Source organism: Colobus angolensis, unplaced genomic scaffold (assembly GCF_000951035.1).
Source record: "Colobus angolensis palliatus isolate OR3802 unplaced genomic scaffold, Cang.pa_1.0 Scaffold4, whole genome shotgun sequence".
Taxonomy (NCBI): Eukaryota; Metazoa; Chordata; class Mammalia; order Primates; family Cercopithecidae; genus Colobus; species Colobus angolensis.
This window is the reverse complement of record NW_012117376.1, coordinates 13,487,038-13,497,496: the sequence shown is the minus strand read 5'-3', so window position 1 is coordinate 13,497,496 and position 10,459 is coordinate 13,487,038. Positions and strand designations below refer to the sequence as shown.

Genomic DNA, 10,459 nt, shown 5'->3' with positions numbered 1-10,459 from the left:
GGTCCACTTATACAACTCTTGTATATTACCCCATGTGCACGGAAGGACAGAGCCCACCACACACACCTGCTTGCACACAAGCTTGAGTGCCCTGTACATTTACAGTCGGATACACACAGCCTTGCATCCTCCCACAGCTGTACCTCCCCACCCTTACAATCCCAGGAGACTCCACCCCCAGACCTCAGGCCCCAGGAATGCTCCTTTGGAAGTTGGGTGGGGTCCCCAGGCAGGCTCAGCTCTAGGGAGCTTCCTGGAGCCGGAGGCTTCATGTGTCAGTTCAGGGAGTTGCCTCTGCAGGGCAGGGCAGCTTCACCTGGCTCCGCAGCTCCTGAGCCTGGGTGGGCTAACCTGGGCCAGGAGTAGTGAGGTGGGTTCCTGCCACTGCCCCCACCCCCCTCCCTGTCCTGCAAGGGCACCTTAGCATACCTGGGCTACCCAGGCCCTCCCAGCACCTCACCTTGGCCTCCCAGTTCTCTGCTTCCACAGACTCCGGTAGAGAGGTGTCCTGGGGGGTCAGCAGCTGCACACATCAGGCACTCTGGTTTCCACCTCTGCCCTGAGTCCTGGTCATTGTCACAACCCCTTTCTCCTCCCAGTTCTCTCAGGTCATCAAGGCGCAGGGAAGAGTCCTCAGGCTAGGAGGTAGGACTCACTGTATATCCATGAGCCTCAGTTCCCCTTTCTGGATAATGGGGAGTTTGAGTAAATGTTGGGTTAATATGTTTTGATTCTGTAAAGAACCTCTTTTTGACCTAAGCTGGGAGGGGATCCCTGTTGGGACTGGGAGGCAAGTTCCCCTGATCCCCACTTCCTGGGGGTGGCCCAGGCCCAAGCCTGACTTCCCTGCACACTGTTACCTGAGCAGGCTGTGCAGACAGGCCCGGCTCAGCAGGAAAGGCCTGTCTTCATCAGCATCTCCAGGGTGGTCTCTGTAATGGCCTGAGCGTCGCCCCGCACTCGGGGCCCTCTGCACATGCTCAGCTGGGTAGGCTCTGGGGTCCAGGCCGATGGCTTGACAATCAGGCAAGCTCCCATCTGTGGAAGCAAACACAACACCACAGAGATAAGCATGGACACAGGGTAAGCCAGCCAGACAGCAGGGTGCAGAGGGACACCAAGCCGGGAGGCTCTCATACATGGAGTCCCACCCAGCTCCAACCTCACCCCATTATCCCACCAGGGAACTGTGAGACACTCTCTCTCGCTCTCTCTTTTTTTTTTTTTTAAAGAGAGATAGGGCCTCATCTTGCTTTGTGGCCCAAGTAGGAGTGCAGTGGCATGATCATAGCTCACTGCCACCTCGAATTCCTGGGCTCAAGTGATCCTCCCATCTCAGCCTCCCGAGTAGCTGGGGCTACAGGTGTGCACCACCATGCCTGGCTAGTTTTAAAAAAATTTTTTGTAGGGACAGGGTCTCACCATCTTGCCCAGGCTGGTCTCGAACTCCTGGGCTCAAGCAATCCTCCAGCCTCAGCCTCCCAAAGTGCTGGGATTGCAGGTGTGAGCCACTGCGCCTGCCAAACCTGTTTCTTGAAATCCCAGGCTCCTACTGAGAAGGAGTGTTTTTGCACATCTATGTACATACATGCATATACACACACATATACTATAGTGGAAGGAACCTGGCCTTTGGGAGTCAGACAGTCCTTGGCTGAACCTTCATAACTGTGTGACTTTGGGCAAGTCAGTTAACTTTTCTGGCTCTCAGTTTTCTCATCTAAAAATGAGAAAAGTGAGATCTTATGAATGGGGAGGAACATCTGGGGAAACTATAATGCAAAGAGCTTATTGACAATGTAGGTGTGAGAGGTGCTGTTCAGAGCGATGGTGGATGTGAATTTCCACAAGGGTGTATATGCAGCTGGCATTTACCCATCTCCATTAGTAACTGGTTATGTCTCTTGTTTTCTTTAACCACCATGGCCCTCCTCACCACCCCCCTGCTTCCTGCCCATTTGTCTGCCTCCTCGAGGTCTGTACTGGAGCCCAGAGGGGGTCTGGGAACCAGGCCTCACGGACTGCTTACAGGTTCTGGTTGCCTGGGAGTTTGTATGTGTGTGATCGAGATTCTGCCTTTGCAAATGCATATCTGTCAAGGCTCAGCTGTCTGGGTAAATATACCTGCATGTGGGTTCCTGGGTCTATTTAGCCTGTCTGTGTGCTTCTCTGTATTTCTGTATGTTTGTGTGGGTACATGAGGGCTTAAGCATGTCTGTGTGCGGGATCACGCGTTTGCTCGGTTGTGGCTGGTGTGGTCAGCCGTGTGTATGTGTGATGCCAGGCTGAGTGTGTGCCTGGATTTGGTGTCTTCAGTCATACATGTGGGTATGTGCACTTTTCACGTTTCTTCTATTCGGTTTGTGTGTGTGTGTGTGTGTGTGTGTGTGAGTCTAGCTAAGCCTGTTTGTATGCGTGTGAGGACACAGGGGTGCATGTGTGCCTGTGTGTAGCCAGGTGAGCCCAGCTGTGGCTGGGTGTGAGCATGCCTGGGTGTGCACACGCTCTGCCTGGCTCTCTGCATCTCGCTGTGTCAGGAGCCAAACCGGCTCCTGCCTGTCTCAGAGCTCTCTGGATGTGTGTTTGGCAGGGGGTGGGGGCGTGCGGCTGATCCTCTGCTGTCCCTGCAGGTTTCCAATCTCGAGGCCTGTGACTGCAGGCACTGGTGTCACTGTGGATCAGTGTTCCCTCCCTCCCACCTCTGCCTTTCTCTGTGTTTTCAGGGTCATGGTGTGGTAGTGTGACTGGCCACGGTGTCCCTGTGGGTCTCCTTCACCATGGGTCAGTATGTGCTTGTGTGTGTGTCCATGCATGTGTGGATTTGTGTGACCTTATTGTGTCTGTGCACCACTGCGTGTCTCTGTGTATGTCACTGGGTCCTTGTGCTATGTCATTGTATGTTTGTGCCAGTATGGCCGTGTGTCAGCATCAACATGTGTGAGCAGGTCTGTGTGCCATGGTGTGTCAGCACAATGGTGCCCCAGTGTTTGTGTGGTACCTTTGTGAAGGGCTCAGTGTGTGAGTGCGTGTGAGCATGCATGTGAGACACCCTTTGTGAGACAGTGTGTGTGTGTGTGTCTGTGTCACTGTGTTTGTGTGTGCCTGCTTCCCTCCTCCCTCCCTCTCCCTCCCTTCCTCTCTCTCTCTCTCTCTCTGTAGGAGCCAGACAACTCCCCAAGCCTGGATTAGGGACAATTTATCCACAGGCAGAGAAGGAGAATTCCAACCTGCCAGAGCCTCCCTCCTCTGATCTGTCCCCCCTTTCCCTGTGGTTGGGTGGGCACAGAAACACAGCCCGGCAGCTCCCAAGCCCTTGGGGAGCCCCCACCTTTGCAGCTCCCCAGAGGCCCAGGAGGAAGGAAAAGATGGAAATCTGGGTGGCCCCAGAGCCCTCCAGTGGGGGTAGACTGGCTGCCCCCCATCCAGGCCCCCACAGCTCAGCTCATCTTGGCCCTGTTCTCCTACATATGGTGGTGGTGGGTGGGGGGAGTCTGCATGGGGTCTGCCTGGCCCTGGGGGTTGGGGAGACTTCAGGAGCAAAGCTGCCCTCAGCCCCTCTACAACCTGATACTCCCCAGCAGATAAACGTCAGGCCCCCACCCAGTGTAAATGAACTTCCAACAGTGCCCACACAGGCTGGGGGAGCCGCTGGGAGGCAGAGGACAGTGTGGTGCGGAGAACGCAGCAAGGAGGGGTGCAGGGGCTGGGCTGGGACTAAGGCTCCCTTCACGGTGCTCCAGGCGCAAGGCAGAATCACATGTTTCCCATTAGCTGCTCTGGCCTCCTTGTTCAGGGGGTGTTGGCTGGGGGAGATTTGTTCTGGTTGCAGACACCAGCCGAGACCACACAAGAGAGAGAGAGGAAAAGAGAGAAGAGAGAGAGCGTGCCAGAGGGAGAAAGGAAAAGACAGAGAGGAAGAGGGAGAAGGATACACAGGGAGACACAGAGACATGGCGAGAGAAACAGAGACAGAGAGACAGAGAAAGACAGAAACTGGGCGATGGGCAAGCACAAACACAAAAGCAGAGATGGACTGGTGATGAGGGGCTCACGGAAGAAGGGAGATGGAGAGGAAGGTAGAGAGAGCCGGGTGAGACCTTGTCGGAGGCTGAGGGGAGGGGGTAGCTCAGGCCCACAGTGAGTCTGAGGCCAGTAAGGACCAAGGAAGAGCCCCAGAGGGAAGAGAGGCATGGGGGAAGTGAGCCAGGCAGAGATGGAAAGGCAGGGGAGAGCAGGGACCAGGGATTTCTGCAGGAGCCTGAGAGAGAGGCGGCGAGGCACAGGCAGGGTGGGCCGGGCAGAAGGGCTGAGGGGAGGCCTATGTGGGCAGCAGACAGGCCGGAGCTGGGAAGTGTGGGCAGGGGCAGTGGACGCGCCCGAGCTGGCCGGGCGGGGGCGGCCGGCATGCCGAGCCTCCCGCCTCCTGACCCTCGAGCCTGGGAGAGATAACAGGCCCGAATAGTGCTGACTTGCGGTTCAGAAATCCAATATCCTCCCCGGTGCACTGATCGACTACCTGAGCTCCCGGCCCGCGCAGAGCTGCCCCGATTAATCCTGCGGCTCCACAGCCTTAATTAGTTTAACAGTTTCAGGGGCAGGAGAGGCAGGAAATAGGGTCCCCAGGCCCTCAGGGACACAGCTCCCCCCTCCCCATGCAAACCCTGCCTGGTGCCCCACCTCACACACACCTGTCCTCGCCCCAAAGGCCCTTCTCCACACCATCTGAAGAATGCTGGGTCCCTCCACCTGGGGAACAGTCCCATGGGCTGGCATATGCGTGAGAGGGTAGATCATGTGGGACTGAGCACCCCCCAACCCGCACTTGTCCCTCTGCTCAGGGCCCCAAGCATTTCCTCTGGCCAGCCCTTTGGGGCTCTGTGGTCTGCATGGGAAGGCCCCACCAGCTGCCAGCCCCATATCACCAGGCAACATGTCGTCTCTTTAGAGTGAGACACGAGCTCCCAAGTTACTGACAACTTCCCAACAGCATGAGAGAATCACACATGCCACTCCCCACAACAGCCTGCGACGGGCACATGGTGACATCTCACACACACAACAGCCAGAGACAGGCGCACAAGTCGGTGACAACTCTCCTAAAGGAATGAACTAAGCACATAACCTGTCGCTTCCCCCAAAGCATGAGATGGGCGCACCTGACACACCTTCAACAGCATGGGGCAGGCGTCTGTCACCCCACACAATGGCATAACTGACATACAACCAGGCACCCCCACACCCACTAATAGGATGTGAATGCACAGAGAACCTGTTACACAGCTGACCAAGACACACATGCACACACACACAAACATGCACACACACAGAGAGAACCTGTCACACAGTTGACCAAGACACACACACACACACACACACACACACACACACACGTGGGACAAGTCCCATCTTCCAGGTGTAAGGAAGGCATGGAGCTCTCCACCCACCATACAGCATGAGGCAGGGACACAACCTCGCCCCTGCCTGGGAATCCTCCCTGAAGACTGTGGGACGGGTACACAACATGTCACCTCCCCGGCTGCCTCGGACAGGTGACAGCCCACCTCACCCCTCCCCTATCACTGTCACCAGCCTGGGTGGTGCTGTCCCTCTGCCTGCAGAGGCGTCACAGCTCACAGGGCATGAATGTCACCCCAGCACTGCCAGAGCCGGGCACAGCCACACACTGCCCCAGTGACAAACACCACTGGCCCCAGAGAAGGTGAAGGCACACAGGGCTCTGGTGTGACCTTGGTCTCTGGACACCAGGAGGGGAGGTGCTGTGGCTTCCCGCCCAGTGGCGGGTGCTGGGGGAGAGGAGTGCTAGGGAGGAAGCTGCTGGTCACACGGACTCCCTGGAAATGCCACCTCCCCCAGCCCCCACTCCACTCCATTCACCTCCCCTGGCCCCTACTCCACTCCATTTCTCATTCACTGTAGTTGTGTATCTAGGAAGGGGGCCGAATGAGTGGTGGAGGGAGGGCTGTCCTGAGGCCTGAGGAGCTGTTACTATGAGACTGCTTAGAGATCAGTGGGGAGTAGGGCAGTTAGGGGTTGCTATCACCATGTGCTCAGTGGGGAGGGGGTGGGATAATGGCTTGAGACCCCCACAGCTTCCAGGGAAGCCCTTCTTCCTTACAAAGGCCCCCTCTCCAAACTTCAGGCCATAGAGCTGGGGACAAGGAGGCCAAAGTCCAGGGACGTGACTCACCCAGGGAACAGGCCCAGCCTGCTGGCCATAGTGGTGAGGGAGGCCAAGAGCCAAGAGCCAAGAGCCAAGAGGCCTGGGTTCCAGTCTGAGCTCCTCCAGGGCCAAGCTGGGTGACCTTGGAGCAGCAGCTCAGTCTCTTTGGCTTTGGGGAGGGGGGAAGGGGCCGCAGTGAGAGAAGTGCCAGGGTAGAGAAAAGAAGCTGAAGCTGGAGACCAGCAGACAGCAAACTTCAGGCCACAGAGGGCTCCAGCCCCCGCTCCCCTGCTTCTTCACAAGGAACCTCAGCTTCCTCATCCGTAAAATAGGGGCAACAGTGCCAGCCTCATGAGACAAGAGAGCATAAAGTGGGCCACTCCTTAAGAAATGGGAAGCTTCTGATTGAAGAGAGGGAGTAACAGACTAAGAGACTTGCCCAAGCCACAGAGCAAATTAGGATCAGCTGAGTTCAGCCTCTATCGCCTGGCTCCCCACCTGGAACTGTTTCTTTAAGATTGCTTGGAGGTCAAGTGTGGAGGGGGACAGGGGAGATGCTGGGGTGTTGTTGGATGCAGTGCTTCCCTGCCGCCCAGTGAAGACCAATGAATCTGACAGGAGTCCACCATACCCTGCCTTTACCCTAAACCCCACTTGGTCTAAAGCTTGGACAAGAGGAGTGGCTCTAAGTGGAGGGAGGCACCCCACCTCCCACCCCACCATGACCAGCAGCAGCACCTGGTGCTCGGAAGGACCAGAGGATCTGAGATGTCAGTGTCTAGGGCCCCTCGTTTTACAGGAGCCCAGAGAGGGAAAGGCCTAGCCTGACGTCACACAGCATGATAGCAGAAGAGCCTAGAGTCCTGGCCGGGAACAGCCTCAGAGCAGAGTCCCTCTAGCCCCTGGGGGTGGCTGGAGCTGGGGGGCCCTGGGGGACTGAGCAAAGCGTGGCGACAGATGGCCTGCCGAGGCAGCGGCGATCTGGGCGGCTGGCAGGCATGCTCGCTCCCGCGCAGGGAAGCGGCTAATTTTAGCTGAGGCCTCGATGCCAGCTTTGTTCCCCCCACCCACCCGCCGAGGGGGCCCAGCATGCCTTGCGTGCAACCTGCCTCCCCCAGGCACCCCTACTCCCCCGCCTAGCCCCTTGGTGAGTAGTGCCCAGACCCCAGGATCCTAGAACGGTCTGCCTTACCAGGCCTCACCACACCCAGAGGTGAGGCCTGGCTTCCCCACCCCAGGGCCTGTTTGCCCACGATGCCAAGCTCATTCCACGAAGAGGGGCGAGAGAGGAAGGACAGAGGCCACTGCCCAGACTGGGAGGGCGGGCCAGACAGCAGGGGCTGCCAGTCTTGAGGGGAGGCGAGGCACTGTCCTCCACCCAACCCTTAAGGAGACAGGACCCTGATTTCACCCATGCCCTGGACAAACATTCTGTCTGGTGGCCCCCAGCGCTGGTGAGCAAGGGGCGGGAGTCACTCTAGTCTTTCCTTGTTCCTCGTAACTTTGACTTTGTTCCAGGAACTCAAAGCACTTTAAAGAAGTCAGACATGAAGCAAGGATAGTACCCCTATACCATCTGGGGAAACTGAGGCATAGTCTGAAATTGCCATCATTTTAGCAAGGGAAGGAACAAATTCCAGGAATCAGTGAGGCCTGCCCTCTAGAGAGCTTCTTGGGCCAGTTTAGCTCCTGGGACTCTCTTCTGTTCCTAACCTGGGCTAGTGGAAGGTAGACGAGATGGATGGAGCCCATCCCCTAAAACCCTGGAAAGGCAGACTCACACTCTTGTTTCCTGGTGCCACACTCTCTGCAGGTTCTTTAACCTTGCACCCTCCATTTCAGGTTCAACCACACAAGCCCAGTGGGGCTTCCAGGACATCTGGCCCCTACTAAAAAGAGGGACCCTTTGGGGTGACTCTGGAGCCCCGCCCCCCAACACCAGCTCCCCAACCTTCACAGGCCTGTGAAGGAAACAACCTGGTAGGAAATAGAGTAAGGAGAACTGAAAGGCCCAGCTCTGAAAAGAGAGGAGGCAGGAGAAATCAAGGCAGAGACTCAGATCCAGGAAGAAAGACAGAAAGACGAAGGACACTGAGGCAAAAGAAACAGGGCAGAAAGAGGCTGAAGGAGAAAACGATCTGGAGGGAGGGGGTGAGAGCCAGAGAGGGAGAGAGAAGGCGAGCATGCCAGAAGAAGGAAAACAGCAAGAAAGAGACTCAGGAAGAGAGGGAGACAAGGAGGAAGAAAAAGACAAAGAGAGAGACAGGCAGGATGATGCAGAGACAAAGACACATGCACAGGGGGGGAAAAGATGGAGAAGGAACCTGAGGAGTCTGCATAGACGGGCGGAGGCACAGAGCACCAGCGACCCAGGAGCCAGAGACAGACAGAGGGACTGACACACCCAGAGCCCCACAGCGACAGTCGGAGGGTGAGACACACTCAGATGGGGCGGGAAGAGGGGGTGACACTAAGTGTTAGAGTGTGGGGGGAACAGCAGGAGTAGGCAGAGGTGAGGGGGGGGAGGAGGAGGAGGAGGAGGAGGGATGTCGTTGCCAGAACTGGGGGGGGACAGAGGACAGAAATGGAATGTGGGTCTGGGCATGAGGCTCACAGATGCATCGGCTCTGGTTTCAGCTGGGGCAGTTGGCTGCTAGGGTGGGGGGAAGAAGGAGCAGAGCTGTCGAGGGAGGGGGGCCTGTTGCCATGGCGGCGGGCACGGCAGGGGCACAGTCTGCTGGCACTTGGCGCTCTGGGCATGGTAGGGGGCTGACTGAGGGGGAAAGGCAGGGTAAGGAAGAAGCCTCGCCCCTGCCCTTGGGATTCTACCAGGAAGAAAGTTTCCAGAGAGCCACAGAGATGTTGGGAGTAGAGCGCAGCTCTGGGCCCTGCCCAATCCTAGGGAGGCTGCGGAAGGTGCACGGCTCTCCAGGCTGTCTGTGGGCTTCCCAGCTTCCTGCATGCGCCTCAGGCTGGCCCTGGGGACCCTCCTCTCTGTCCCCTCCAGTCTAGCTGAAGATCCTGCATGCTGCTGCTTGCTGCCGCTGCTGCTTGCAGGGGAGCAGCAAGATTGTGAATTCAGGATCTGTAATCCTAACGCAGAGCCCAGGCCTACCGGGCTCCAGTTGCCAAGGCGACAGCGGGTCAGAGGGCAGCGCGGGGCGCCCGCTCCTCCAAGTCAGAATCCCAATTGTTAAAGCCCAAGAATAAACAGCTGAAGCGGCCGTCGGGGGGCCAGGAGGGGGGGCTGAGGTCTGCATCGGCTCAGTGTGGTGTTGTCAAGCGAGATGTCACTAATTGTCTGAAGGAACAGGCTGAGGCAGCTCTTAACTGCTTCCGTGCCACCGGAGACACCTTGGCTGCCTGGCCCCATCCCTGGGGCCTCCCAGCATTCCACCGGGCCAGGCTGTTGGTGGGGGCAGTGCTGGCCCAGCATAATCCCTGCCTCCCTTGCACTGCAGTGAACCCCACATACTTGTGGCTCCTAACCCTCCTCTTTGCCTAACTTGGAACCTCCCACCAGCAAGCGAAATCATTATGTCCCCAACACAAGCACCCCCAAATCCACTGGGCCCACAATACTCCTTGTAGCCCAGAACTGCCCCTTTGGCTTGCAAAAGCCCTCCCAGCTCCCACAACCTCTCTCCCTCTTCCCAGAAGTTGGGGTTCTGGTCCAGATTTGTGAATTGTAGAGGAAAGTAGGCTTAGGGCTCTTCCAATCTGTGGGGAGGGACAGGGAAGGGCAGAGGCCTATGCGGAAAGGTGAGGCCTAAAGCAAGTCTCTGTGCAACTCCTGCTCTTAGTCACACACCTGAACCAAAGGCCTGAAGGGAGCTGGGAAACCTGGTGTCCAGCTTTGATGCTCCTACCTCCTTGCTCTGTGTGACTCTGGAGGCAGTGGTGACTATTCTGAGGCGGGCCCGTGTCTATAACGCCTGACTAGAGGAACACCCAACCCTGTGGGTGAGAAGGGCCCGATAATACAAGGTGGACGGCCAGCAGAAACGCAGCCGGTAAGATGTTCCATGAAAAACATGGAGCAGTGTGGGGTACACAGCAAACTGCTCAGGGGACGGCAGCTAGCGCTGCCAGTAGTGCTGGTACTGCCCTTACTACAGAGGGCCCTAGAGGGTGCAGGTAATCAGAAAAGATCGGAGGGTAGGTTCTGGGAAGGCTTCCTGCACAAAGTGGTACTTGGCAAGATCTGGGGCAGGTGGGCAGGAAGGTGGAGGACTCCAGGACAGAGGTCTTGTGAGGAGCTTCACCGGAGCAGAGCAG

At 57.3% G+C, this 10,459-nt stretch overlaps 1 long non-coding RNA gene across 1 annotated transcript in view; it reads right to left on the bottom strand.

The window, feature by feature from the left end:
* Nucleotides 1-484: 484 nt before the first annotated feature.
* Nucleotides 485-10,459, bottom strand: part of LOC105521343 — a 45,531-nt gene continuing 35,556 nt past the window's right edge. The window contains exons 2-3 of the long non-coding RNA XR_001003255.1: nucleotides 861-1,038; nucleotides 485-685 (exon numbers count right to left, since the gene is read on the bottom strand). This is a non-coding gene — a long non-coding RNA (uncharacterized LOC105521343). The remainder of the gene's footprint in view (nucleotides 686-860; nucleotides 1,039-10,459) is intronic.